Source organism: Pogoniulus pusillus, chromosome 21 (genome assembly GCF_015220805.1).
Source record: "Pogoniulus pusillus isolate bPogPus1 chromosome 21, bPogPus1.pri, whole genome shotgun sequence".
Classification (NCBI taxonomy): Eukaryota; Metazoa; Chordata; class Aves; order Piciformes; family Lybiidae; genus Pogoniulus; species Pogoniulus pusillus.
Window position 1 is genome coordinate 7,527,081 of NC_087284.1, and position 14,278 is coordinate 7,541,358.

A 14,278-nucleotide genomic window follows, 5' to 3' on the forward strand; every position below is an offset into this window, starting at 1 on the left:
ATGCATGTGTGCAAAGAGGCTCCACGGCAAAAGCCCTGATTTCAGTCCGTTCTGCATCAAGATTAGTCACAACCTCCCAAACGGGGAGCCCGCTGGGAAAAGGGGGCCCAAGCAAAGACAGGCACCTTGTAAGGCCCTCCTCTGCTGCTTCCCATTCACGTAGGAATCGCTACATGTGATCACCCCCACAAAGAGTCATCCCCATTAATAATTCACCGACATTCTTGATTCATCAAGTCCAGGAAGTTCCTGGGAAGTGTGAAAAAAGACCAGGTGAGCATCTCTGCTGTCAAGCGAAAGACTTCAAATCGGCTCCGAGGCTGAGAAGCCGCATCGCACACACACACAGTTCACGGGAGGCGCAGCCTCCTCCTCTTTCTGTCCCCCCTCGGTTTTATTCTCCTTTGACTATCACTTGCCGAGCGATTAAGAAGAAGCTGGCTGCTCTCCACCTCAAGCACGGAGCGGCACTCGGGGGGGAAGGGGGGACGCCGTACCACAGCCCTCCCCCTCTGCCCTCCTACCGCATTCACTTGCAAATCCCTGCCCGCCCGGAGGAGCCCTCTCCGCGCCCGCTCCGCGCCTCCCCGGCCCCAGTGCGGCAGCTCCGGCATCCGCAGCGCCGGGGGCAGGAGCGCTGCGTGTGCGAGTGTGAGCGTGTGAGGCAGTGTGCGCGGGTGCGTGTGAGTGTGCCAGCGGTGTGCGGGCGTGCGGCACTGCCTGCGCGCCTGCCGGGGAGGCGAGCGGGGAGGGAGGAGTTTGGCGCTCCCCCCCCTTTTTTTTTTTTTATTAATCAGGAGCACTGAATGGAAACCAATCAGCTAGAGAGCCCCCTCGGCTTGGGCTGCCTGCATGCTGGAGTTAAAAAGTGCTGCTGGCCGAGCGGCAGCCCCAGTGAGAGGCGGGGAGGCTGAGCGGCGGCGAGAAGGGGCAGGAGAGCTGCGCTGCCGCCGACCCGGCCGAGGCTCGGCCCCTGCATCTCTGCTTGCGGGTAAGGAGATGCGGCTTTGCACTTCTGCAGGAGCAAGTTTCAGCTCTTATCCTCCCCTCCCCCCCCCCCCCCCCGGGGTTTTTTTTCTTCTTCTTTTTGCCGTGCTTATTGGGAATGCTAATTCGGGGGGGTTAGGGGGGTGGGGTGGGATGGGGGGGCGGGGAAGGGGGGGGAGAGAAGCACTTATTTTGCAAAGTTGGCAGGTGCCTTGCCGAGGGCTCTGCACCCGCTGCCGCGCTGGGCTGGCTCCGCCGGGCTCCGCGGCGTGCCCGCTGCCTCAGGGGCGTGGGGGGCGACCACGTTTGCTGTCATTTTTAAGGCAGGCGAAGGGATGCGGCGTTTTCCTGGGAAATGTTATCGCCAGCAAGACACTTGGGTCGAGGGGAGGTGGTGAGAGCGGGAGGACAGCCGTGTGTTTGGCAGTGAATAGTAACAGAAGGAGAAGCCTGATGAATAACTATCAAATAACACTAATAAAAATCTGGCTCGGTTTCTTGACACTGCCTACTTGCTGTGAAATGGATACAGGGCAAAACCCTTAGTACTGGGAGCGAAATCCGAGGCAAAGTGCAGAGCTCAGTGTAGAGCACAGTTGAACCACGGCTCTCCCTCAGCGAAAATAGGGGCAGAGGGGGCAGAACTGGGGACGTTACAGGAATTCACAAATGCTAAATCTTGTTTGGTGAAAGAACGAGTTGGGGAGTGATGGAGGTGGTAGCGGAAAGGAGGTAGGCGTACGGGCATTGTACAGGAGAGAAGTTGGATAATTGCAGAAAAAAAGCGCGGAATTCGGTTCTCTGCGAATATTCCTAAGGAGCCGGTAGCATACTTTGTATGTCACAGTGAACTGTCTCTGTATTCACATGCATGGACCACCTGTATGTGCACACAAAGAGCACAATGCACAGGATGTAAACTAGAGATGTATTCTCATGCAAAACGTTGAGTCAAGAGATAAGCAACAGCAGTGGAGGTCAGTGGCTGTGGAAATCTTGTCACTGCTGCAATAAAATCCATATTTTACAGAGTTAAATGCAGTACTTTGTAAGTGCAAGTGGATGGTCACCTTAGTAACTCCGGATGACATTCAAGGATCAAGAAGTCTAATGACCAAAATTACTCTCAGCACGATGGCACAGCTGCTACTTTTATACAAATTGAGAAGATGGGGTACCTTTTTCCCTTGTACCTGCATATGGCGTGGGGCTTTAAAGTTCTGTTAGCACTGCGTGGAAGATTGTGTAGCAAAAATTAGAGTGTAAGGTCAGTCCTTTCTCCAGATTTACTGTACTTCTATCGCAGCTGGAACAGAAAGTACAGTTCCTGTCTGTTTAGGCATCTGTGAGGACAGTGCATCCATCCTACATGTGTACTTCATGAGCTGTATGCATGAACATATGCACCAGGTGAACACTACAATCAAGTGCAAGGTTATTTCCACTTCCTTTTGTCACAGGGCCATACGTAATAGCACCCTGGAAATGGCATAACTCCAAGGAAATATAATTGCTTAAACGTGCAGACCTTTATAGTTTTAATCAAAAGAGACATAACCCTCTCAAGTCAAGATAAAGGCTTATCTCATGTATTTGCTGGGCTGAAATATCTATTATGCAGTCAGCTCTGTGCAAAAGTGCTTGCATATTACTTAAAGTATTCCATAAAATTGATTAACATCTGTTCCTATGCAATATAATGCTCTGCAGTATTATGCTATGGGTAATGCATCCCTAGACTCTTCTTTTCCAATTCCCGTGTAAAGGCAGTAAGTTTGCATGTCACAAGAGACTTGGGTAGGAGTTGGAGGCTTGTGATCAAGATCAAGTAGATTCCTTTATCGTGGATACATACAGTTGTAAAGGCCTGACTGCAGTGACACAACTGGATAGCTCCTTTAAACAGCCCAAACACGCTAACAAAAACTGCAGGGCTGAATCCTGATTTCGTCTTCTCTCAGATGTTATCTGACACAGCACCGGTAAATATATAATCTCATGCTTCTGGCTTTCAGCTGCACCATAATCTTTCTGGACATATTTCTTTCTAGTGGCTTGCAGTTGACTTTTGAGCTGGGGGAGGGAGGGGGGGAAGCAGCTAGTCTTCTCAGAATAACGTAGTCAGAGGCAGCGATACATTACTTCCTTTTTTTTTTCAGGGTAAATGGCATTGATTCAGTCCTGTTGTAGTTCACTGCAGTTATCCTTTGCAGCCATTTAAGGAACTGGGGTCCCTGTAGGGACTTTTAGTCCTTTTAAGTATTTTAGATTTCATGCTAGTTCACAGCTCTTGCATTATCTTCACGCCAGCTCTCCAAAGATGACATTTATAGATGTGGTCATAATTTTCTAACCCAAGTTGTTCAGCTAGAAATGCGCATCTTAACTTCTGACTCTTTCCCTTCCTCTCTCCCTTGCAGAGCTCTCCTATGCAAACAGTGACCTGCTGCACCAAGCAGCCCTCCTTTCCATAAAGTTTGCATTTTGCCATCTGCTGTTTCAATAATATTTAGTTGAGAGACTTCCTTGAAAGCAAAACATACATGTTAAAAAATGTTGGGGTTTTTTTCTTCCCTCTTTCCTGCTGAACATCTCAAAACTAGTGCAAGCCTGATAGAAGTTAGGAATGTGCCAGCTGAGATCCTGCCAGAGCACCTTCTGTCTGAGAGCAACCCTCTGCTCAAAGGCACACTGGATTGCTTGGGGCAGGATCCTCCCTCCCGTCCATTGTCTCCTCCAGTCTGCTACCTCATTTCTGCTTTTACTGAAGATTTCAGCGCACCAATCTGCTCTTTATTAATAGAAGCCTGCAGTATTTTGGAATTTGGAAGGAACTGCTGTCGGGTTTTCCAGTGGATGCCTGCACACCGTGTAGTGGTCAAGCAGATCTAGAGGTCACAGACACCTATCTGTGGTTAAATGAAATGATGTTCTCAGCCTTTTGCTTGACTGAACTTTCTCATGTGCTGTCTCCTCTTTGTTGACAACTTTTAAACTATGTTCACTTGCTAGTGCAATCCTGAAGCATCATGGCTCAAGATGGGCAGGAAATTGCTTATGGATCTCCTTGGAAATGGTGGCTAATTACTAAAATGAAAGATAGCTGAAATCTATAAAAATGAGTGGGTAGAATCCGTTGAAAACAGCAGGCCCCACTGTGAGGGCGCCTCGCCTTGTGTAATGGTTGCAATTCCTCTAGTGGCTCTGCTGCAATTATACCAGAACAAAGTAGAATTGGTTTTCAGTATCTTTTGATTATCGTAAGCATGTGGGAAATGCCATGGAGGGGTTGTGCCTTGGAAGCTGGGTGTTAGGGAGACTTCTTCATTAACCCCTTGAAAACCTAGTTAGCTGCAGTATCTGTTCTGCTTTCTTCAAAGGCTTTGTGCCATTAGGGGTTTTCTTCTTCACAACTCAGAGAAACAAGGCATTTGCCTTATTATGTTTATTAAAACATAGCTGGGATTATCCTGGCTGTCATGTGGGGCCAAATTCAGGATCTTTTCAGCATAAATCTTTAAAGTGTGTTCCCCCATCCTCCACACAAAGTGTCTGGCTCTGTGTGCTGCTGAACTTGCAGTTCAAACACGGTTCTCAAGTTTAAATATGTTCTGGTCGAGATAAAAATCCAGTAACAGCTGATTTGCTCATGCTGCTTGCACAGTCGTGGCAGACCTTTCCAAGGGGGTTAGAGAAACAGGGCTCTGTGAGGAGGGAGGTGTTATGACATCTCACCTTATTTCATATGGGATGGAGAGGTGCAGAGGGAATGTTTACTGTGATTAAACTGAACTGTTACCTGTCCTTACTGCTTAACAAAAGGTACAGAGCAGATTATTAGTCCTTGTCAGAGTTTCAAAAACACTTTTGAAGAATGCATAATTAATGCAAAGTATCAGCAGAAAAAGTCATCCTCTCTGGGCTGTGCTGTGAGTGACACTGCAGTGGAACTAGGTGGAGAAAGTGCTGGATAAAAGCATTTTCAAAGTTTTAGTTGGAATGCTTCACATTGAGAGGTTTTTTTGGCTGTAAATCTCAGCCTAACAGCTTCTTTCTCATCCTTCTTCAATGACTGCCTGATTATCTGTTGGGAGTCCATCCAACCTCGGTTTCCTAAGCTTCTGCAGGGCACTGTTGTGTGTCCTAATCCTCCTGATAACCCATCAGCAGCTTTCCTTATTTAAGGAAGCATTATCCTTCCTTGCACCAGTGAGCAGGTGACCACTTAGTCCAGGTGGGGCTGGTTGCCAGCATTGTCTCCCACTATTTATTTTCCTGGCTGTGCACTTGGCAATGAAAGACTCATACAGATACTGTGAATATTTGTGTTTATGTTTATGTTTGTGTTTGTTAACAGGAGCATTCACAGAAGAAATAAAGATAACTATAGCTCAGAACTGTTCATAGAGTGGCATGCATTGATGTTACTCATTGGTACATCCAGTTTCTTGGATACAGTCCAGTACATCCAGTTTCTCAGAGAAAGAAATACTCCATTCCTTGAGTATTTTCTTCTTTCAAAAGAGAAGAGATTTTTTCCTGCAGGGCTGGGGGCAGACAGGTTGTCAGGAAATGGCAGCTGCAACCCTTTTAGCAGCAGCAAGGAGCAATGCTGATGAGGAAAGGAAACTGCATCTTTCTGGACTCCTTGCAGCCTGCGAGTCTTGCAAGGATGGAGAAGACACTTCTGGCATGGTGTCCTTCATGAGTTATGGTGTTGGATGTCCAAAAAAGAGGCTTTAAGCAAAGAAGTGTCTGCTTAACTGTGACAGTGCCAGAGCTCTTGACATCATTCTGCTGAGACATCCAAATTTACACTAATACTGCATTATCTTTCTTCACACCCAGCTACAAGACACCCTCTCCATAGTCTCCACTTTGCCAAGTGCACAGACAATAGAGCTTATACATTTCCATCTGGTCGCATTCAGGAACAGTGCCAACTTTGATATATTTTAAGTAACCTGTTCAATAATGGCATTATTCTGGTTGGAATTGTGGGCAAATATTTTGTAGTTTAATTAGCACTTCTTGTCAGGATATACATCTCTATTTATAGAGTCAGGAAGTGCTTCATTGTAGCCAGAACGTGACTGTTAGATTTGATTTGTAATGCGAATACTCATCTCAACCCCATAGCTCTTCCCCAGTGACACACCACAATGCACAGGAGAGAGCACTTCATGAATGAGATTGGTCCTGTACTACCTGGGTATCTTAACTCCTCTCAATTGAACTAATTCCAATCTTGCTGCAATGTTTACAGCTGCCTGTGAGATAATAGCTAGTGTATCTTTCCAGCATTCCCACTTCTGCACCTAATCGTGGAGCCAGAGCAGAAGGGCCTAGGAGAAGGGTCAGCAGGAATTGAAAATTAGCAGAGAAATTAAACACTATCTGAGTTTCCCCAGGTACTGCAGGTGTGTGCTTGTCTAGTGTAAGGCACCGCCACCTACTCCCTATCTGCTGCATTTCAATTGTCAGTTAATAGCATCTATAAACACAAAGGCTGCTTAATCAACATGATCATTAGCATGTAGCTCTGCTTTGGAGTGAAGGGTAAGACCAAACTCAAAGAAAACACTTGCCTTTGACATTAACTCAGCTCTGCCTTCTAAAAGTCATCCAGACCTGGTCTGTGGTGGTGAGGTAGTAGGAAAACCATGGGTGCCTGTAGGTCCCAACCAGGGCACTGATGCCATGCAGCATGGGGGACAACCTCTGTGCTAACCATCTCAGAATCACAGAAACATTCCAGTTGGAAAAGGCCCTCAGGATCACCAAGTCCAACTGATATCCCTACTCTACAAGGTTCACTCTAAACCATAACCCCAAGCACCGCATCCAAACAACTTTTAAACACATCCAGGGACGGTGACTCAACCACCTCCCTGGGCAGCCCATTCCAGTGCCTGACCACTATTGCTGTGAAAAAAGTTTTTCCTAATATCCTAATTTTACCTAATCTCGCCCAAGGAAAAGCTCTCTTGCTTAGAATGATAACCATTTGTTCTCCTCCAACATCCCCACCTAGTCGCAATACATTAACAAAATTAAAAGCAGAGTTGCTTTAAGTTTTGCCTTCAGCATCCAGGTGAAATCTGTTTCTTTGCTGAATTGATTCTTTGAGAGCCTGGTGTTTTGTAACCTTAGGGAGTCATTAATCTGGCAATCTTTGTTTGACAAAAGCATCTTCACGGACAAAAAGAAAAGAAAACAGGTTATAGTGCCCTCCAAAAAAATAACACTATCATTCTGAGATGCTCTGGACATTTGGAAATCTTACTTCAGGTGAAGGACAGAGCATACCTGATCAACATGGAGCCTTCATTCAAAAGCTGTTCCACAATATCTGAACATCATGTCTTCACCTCACACTCCCCTGCAAGACTGGCCTGTATAACTGGCCTTGATCTACAACAGGGAAAAGCAAATTACAGTGGGGGTGAGTGACTTGCCCAGGATCACTGATGGAGGCCATAGTGCAGCAAGGATGCTGAACCAGGATCTTAGAGCAAGTACAGCTTGCAGTCAACCCTCCTGCTTCTCTGCTGCTCACTCAAGTTGTTGGGGTTGATCAAAGAATGTTTGGAGGGAAGAAAGATTTGGATTTCTTTTTTCATCCAAAAGCAAGCCAGGTATTTTTGTCAAGGACTCTTTGCAGCCACTTTGACACTCTCCCCAATGAATTTTCTGAATGTTTTTTGCTTGTTTGTTCAGCCATGTTCTGTGTGGAGGGGAAGGGGGAGGCTGGGTAGCTCCAGAGCCATCTGTGACAAGATTGAGTGTCTTATTCCTGGGAGAAAGTAATCTGAGCTGTCCCCAAGCAAGGTGGTGATGACCTTCCTCTCTGCATTGGCCCAGTTGGACTGGCCACAGAGTTTCTTTACCATTCCCTGCCTTGTCCATTCCCACCTACTTATGCCTGTGAGAGAGAAGGGGATAAAAAAGCCTCATAAAAGACTGCCTTTTCTGCATGCTGCTGCCCGTGGTTTGGGGCAGCCAGAGGTCATATCACACTGTCTCTTGTTCACATCCACGCCTGTATGAATTCATTTCAAAGCATCCCTGCTCTGTAAACATCTAAGGAGTAGTATTCCTAGTGCATAGATATGAAGCTGAGTCAAAAGGAAGTTACTTGAATAAGGACATGGTGTACACCAGTACCCCTGGTATGAGTATTGATCCCGGTATAAATAAACAGAGAATTGTGAAATCCTAAGGAGATGGCATATACCAATACCCCTGGCATAGGTATTGATCCCAGTGTAAATAAAGAGAGGAAAAATTAGCAAAACACTCAGAAAAAACACTCCTTAAATTCACAAGTTTACATGTCAGGATTAGATAGTACCAAGTTCTGAACTGTGTGCACCTACTATGCCCCTAATGCTTTTGGAGCTGGCCTCGCAAACTGAACAGCCACTACAAGAATAAGCCTATTTTCTCATTTTCACAGTGTGAAGAGTGCTCTTGGCAGATCACAGAGCAGGAATACATAGAGTTAGAATTCCTTTCAGGGAGTAAATTCCTTTTTTTTGAAATTGGTGCTCAATTTAGTTGTCACTACTGAAAGGGAAAAAGATGCAGAAGCAACTTTAAAGTCCAGCAGCCACATCCCTTTAAGCAATTCATGCTGTGCCAACCAGTTTTATAAACCTCTGCATTTCATCTCAATGCCATTTAAGTCTAAATAATATGAATGCCCTGCTATGGTATTTTACTTCTCACCACTGATAATCACCAAGATATTCCTGCTATAAACAAACCAGTGTTCTCCTCTATCTCTGTCTTATCATACCTGATCCCAAAGAAGTTTACTTTTAAACTTACCAATAAACTGCATGGAAATCCACAAGCCTGAATGCTGAAGTGCCTTTCTGGATCAAGGTGTCAGGACACTGTAATGAACTGTTTACAACCTTGCAATTATTTCTCTAGTGACCAAACTATGACCTCTAATAATTTGTGTAGTTGGTCTCCCCATATAGTAGACAAGGAAAAGCAGGGATGGAAAGAAAATCTATGTGAGGAATGATCATCATTTCCACCAAAGCCCCCTCACCAATACAGCCCTGGCTTGTCTGTACAGCATGGAGATGGATTCTCTGCTGTCATTCTGCTCTCATCAGTACCTGGGATATTTGCAGCAAGGATGCAAAGGACTTGACTGAAATTGTCACTTGCTGGCTGGGTCTGCTGGAACATAGCAGGAGCATTTCCTTTTGTGCAAGTGTTGCTGTGTGTTACATCTCTACAGTCAATTCTTCTTTCTGGTGTCTGTGTCTTCAGGTCATCTGCACTGAAGAGGAAGTGGTGCAGAAGCAGCCAAGAAAAAAAGTTGCCCCAGTGTATCTTATTTATTAATATTTACACCAATGATCTAATTTCAAGCAGCTTTGAAATTGAGTGCTTTTCAGAACAGTGTGTCCCATCAGAAATAGAAGTAATTTGTAGAAAGGATTCCTCTTCCTCTTGGAAAAGCAAAGCAAAACCAAACCACTAAATCAGGCTCCCTCCTTTCTCAGTATAGAATTTATATTATTAAATGAAATGTGTTCTTACATTGTAACAAGTTTGAGTGTCTTTTGCAGGTTTCCTGAAATGGCTTCTCATTAACCTACAGTAATTCACTTGTCAGATATCTCGAAGCTACTTGATATCACAGTTACTTTAAGGTATGACAGTTTTCCTCAGCAACAGGTTGTAATTTCAACCAGGCTGGTAAATGTGAGGTCAGAAGCTGGTTGAAGCAAATCTAGGAGGTTAGAATACCTTGCACATCCTCATTCTCTGTTGCAACACCATTTTGAAGCCTGGATAAGGGAAGACAAATACTGGCCTTGCTCAGGAACAAACAGATTTTGCCCTCTTGAAATGGCTCATTTCAGGTTAAGAGTATTTTCTGTTTACTACAGAGATATTCGAGTTTGGTCAAAGTGGCATTAAACCATGCCTCGTGTGATGCAGGCGTCTCAGGTGCAGATTTTGTTTCGAGCCCTGACCTGAGCAAGTATCTGTTACGTCTCAGAGGCTGTGGGTCACTGACAGACAGACCTGCTGGAACAGTGGTGCTGCTGGGGGGGCAGGGACAGTGGGAGGTTAGCAGCTGGCATCCTGACATGGGCAGCATCGTGATAATGGGTGGCATGGCAGCCCCAGGAGGCAGCTAGGAAACTTACTTCTGGAAGCTGAACTTAGAAACAGCAAGGATGTAGAATACATGGCTGCCACCAACCACAGCTTCAGTCAGTCTTTCAATGGGACCAGGCTGGTGTAGTCCCAACCACCAGAGATCTTCAGTTAAGTCCCAAACTTAGTGTGCTTGGTTACCACGTGCTAGGTGGTGGCAGTGACAGCACTTTTCAGCTCTGGAAGTGGGGTGAGTGGAAGGAGGAGATAGTCAGCCAGCTGACACGTCACTTCCTTCAAAGGTGGCATAATGGAAGGCTTGATGTACATACTGGTGATGGTGCAGGACTCATGCCAGCATTATTTATGGGATGTATTACTCAAAGGCGAGGCTTGATGGGGTTCTGGGTGACCTGATCTAGTTGAGGATGCCTATGTTCACTGCAGGTGGGTTGGAGGTCCCTTCCAAACTGAGTGATTCTATGGTTCTGTGTACTGCATAAATGGTAATGAGGACATGTTTTCAGGCACTGCCAAACTTTCTGTGTTCTCATTCTTCCGTTGAACTGTTTCATTGTCATCTGTTGGTTTTAAAGGTAATGATCCTTTGCCCAGCTCTGTGCATATTAGACTCACAGAATTGTTCAGAGGAAAAGACCTTTAAGATCATTGAGTCCAGCTGTTAACACTGCCAAGTCCACTAAACCATGTCCCTAAACATCATGTTGCCTCTGAGAAGACAAGGTGTGCCATGAAGCCAAAAGTTCAGTAGACATCAGTGTGTTTGAAGTAGGGCTTTGTCCTCATATGACGTATCATGGGGCTGGATGAGCTTGCTCTGCACTTGCTGCTTTACCATTGCCTCCAACTGTTCGAACAGAGAAAAGAGACCAAGCAGGATTCGGCTGCAAGCTGGATAGGATGAATTATTGTAAATAACTGAGCTGAGCCATTAGAAATAAGTTGCTAATGTAAGCAAGATTAACTTGATGTGTTGCCTGAAATGAGATATTAGAGATGATAGGGGAGAAAGAGAAAACTTTTCATTTAGATGGAAACAGGACTGATTAATTAAGCAGTAAGGAAGAAGGAACCTTGCCTTGAATTGATATGAGGCTTGCAATGTTAATTTAAGACAAAGTAGAGCTCCCAATTTGTTATTAAATTAAAATGGCTGTTAAAATTGTTTACTTTTTTTCCCCCTTATCTGCTTCTGTGTGGCAAAATAATTATTCTGGCTAGTTAAAGAAACCAATCAGAGCAACAGAAGGCATAGATTGAAGAGGGGAAAGATTGTACTGTTGTGTAATTAAGAAATATACTCTAATATGCATGACATCATGAGTAAGCACTTCAAAGTAGTAAGTGTGCTCTGTGTTGCATATTAAACTAAACAATTAGCATGCTAACAAGCTGCTCTGGACATACAGTGAAAGGGCACTGCACTTAAGGAAATGAGTACTTCTTTTTCATTTTTTGGTCTGAAGATCTGCTCATCTGCCTGACAAATATTATTGAGGAATAATAAAGAAGAACGTTGTCTTCTTCCTCTTCCTTTCCCCTTTTCTTGTAATTTTCAAAGCAGTTTTAATTTGGCAAACTTAGCCTGTACAAGGGAACTTTTGCTATTCCCATCAAAGTATATGATGGAAATGTGAAACGTGTCTGATAGACACATCCCATGGAACAACAGGGAAAATAACCTTGCTTTTTTAGTCTCAAATGAGTTTTTCTCTTGACAGGAACGATTCTGTGTAATTTATTGCAGGATAGCTCAACAGCAGCAATTTGTCATGCATTGTGATGTAATTTGATGGGTTTGTTTCTTAAATGAATTATGGATTATGGATTACCTCTGTATATCAACAACATAACTGTATCATTTATATAAGTATTCCCTTAACTTTTCCTTCCTCTTCCAATCCATTTTCCTTCATACAGAGATGACTTTTCTTCCATCTAATCTTTCTACTAATAAGGTGTTTAATAATTTAGTAGCCTAAAAAATGAGCATATTTCAAAGGAGCTGGTATCAATGGCAGTGTAAGAGCCTCAGGCTACAAAAATGTGGATGAGGCTACCAAAGTTTTAGAGTCAGGATCCCAACTGTCTTTCTGCTTCAGGCAGCTATTTTATTAAAGTTGGTATTAAACAACACCGCCTAAGGTCTGATTAACAATTTATGACTTACTAAGAAGGATTAGCAGAAGCCTATCATTTTTATATTTAAATACTAATTTGCATCTAAGAGAGACCATACCCAGGTTTATATTTTCATTACTTGTTATTTTTATTATTACTGTTGCTGCCTCTAAAACACTGCTTAGGTGAGCAAGGTAGGCTGTTCTGATCTTTCAGTACCTCAGCCCCCCGACATGTGTCAGAGGGAAAGCTGGTCTCTTGCGTTGTGTGATGGGTTTGATCCTGCACAGTTATGGCTTCTGTCTCTTGCTGGGCTGAGCTGCTTTTCACAGTCCCTGAAGTCCATTTGGATGGAGAGTGATTGGCACCTGGCAGAGTCAGGCTAGGATCTGCAAGCCCAGGAGCTGAACATTACTTTAGAGAATGGATTCCAGGTGTATGTGACCAAGACGTGCCTGATGTATCTTCCTGGAGAGGAGTTTTCCTTCCTGACATTTACTTTGTTCAACTAGTTGCATCTCTGTCTCAGTGATGGTTTTCTGTAAGCCTCCCAGCCCTTCTCATTAGGTTACTGCTGCACAGCCTCTGCTAAGAGACAAAATGGGATGATCCTGCTGCTATATTCTGGAAAGCAATGGAGCAGGAGCTGTTGCTTTTTGCTAATGCAGGGGCAGGCTGTCCAGAGAGGTGGCTGGGGCGTCATCCCTAGAGATATTCAAAGTGAGCCTTGACAGGGCTCTGGGCAGCCTGATCTAGATGAGGATGCCTCTGGTTACTGCAGAGTGCAGTGGACTAGAAGACTTGGAGGTCTCTTCCAACCCAGACCATTCTACGATTCTATGCTACCATGTGGAAAGGGATCAAGGAGTAGCAGTAAATCTGCTAGGCAAATTTTGCTCACTCTCCAGAATACAAAATCAAGCCAAAGATGTGTAGCTTAATGCAATAGAGTGGAATTTATTCCACTTCTGCCAAAGCTAATTTTGATGTTACTTTTTTTTTTTTTTAATGTTCAAATAGGCAATAACAACAATGGTCTGTTCTTTTATCTATATTCAAACTGACCTAATGCCACCCCTTGACTTTGTCTTCTCCAAGTTCAGCTGCTTCAGAAAACTGTATGGTATATTTTCTTTTTTATTTTTTTCTCTATGTATTTCCATTTCTGTTACTCTTCAGTGGATTTAACACTCATTTCACCAAGGGTTGGATGTGGTGGTCATAGCCTGTAGAGCTAAGGGAAGAGATTGTCAGCTAGGGGCTATGAGCTCCACTGGCTCACAGCAAGAAATGTTATTTTTGTCTTCTTGAGCCTCTCTAGTCAGTAAGACACTAAAAGGCTCAAAAGAAATGCTGATATTTAAGCATCTTCATTGCTTTATTCAAACTCTCAACATCTCCATGACTTTTTTTTTTTAATCAATAGCTTAGTTTTTTGTCTTGGACTTGAGGGCTTTAAGCTTTAAAATACTAGAGCCATAATCTGAAAAGTGCTGGTTCTTCAAAGCAAAAATGAGCATTAACACATTCAGAGAAGATTTCTCATTTCCCTGGCTTTTTAGGATGTGATAAACTGAATTTTAGTTTTAGGGCTGCATTCACATTTCAAGGATCTGCTGTTAGAAGGACTGAGAATTGCAGTCAGAATATTTTCTTGTGGCACTTTTCGTTCAGTGTGTGCTTGTGGGCCATTACTGTCAATGGGATTTAAGCAAATGCTCAAAAGATTGTGCTGAATCAGGAACTGAGCAGTACCTGTGAGGAATAAGGAATTACATTCAGGATTAGCAACAGTCAGGGTTTCTATCTTATTCTTCAGTTCTGACTGAAATTTTATCTAGTCACATTTGCAGTCAAAAGAGAACAAATTAATATTATTCAACTGACTTCTGGAGAACTGTAATGATAAACATGAGCTGAAAAGCTGGACCAAGCAAGCAGAAAAAAATGCATGAATAAATTATCAACAGTGGACATGCCCAGGAACTGAGAGCAGTCAGCTCCCCCCACTCTTTTC

The 14,278-nt window shown here is 44.0% G+C and overlaps 1 protein-coding gene across 3 annotated transcripts in view; it reads left to right on the forward strand.

The window, feature by feature from the left end:
* The first annotated feature begins 410 nt into the window (after positions 1 to 410).
* Positions 411 to 14,278, forward strand: part of LOC135184771 (cadherin-6) — a 115,772-nt gene continuing 101,904 nt past the window's right edge. The window contains exon 1 of one of the 3 annotated variants that reach the window (XM_064160829.1): positions 411 to 991. The gene's annotated coding sequence lies outside the window, so the exon portion shown is untranslated. The remainder of the gene's footprint in view (positions 992 to 14,278) is intronic. The other 2 variants (XM_064160828.1, XM_064160831.1) reach the window with 2 other exon arrangements.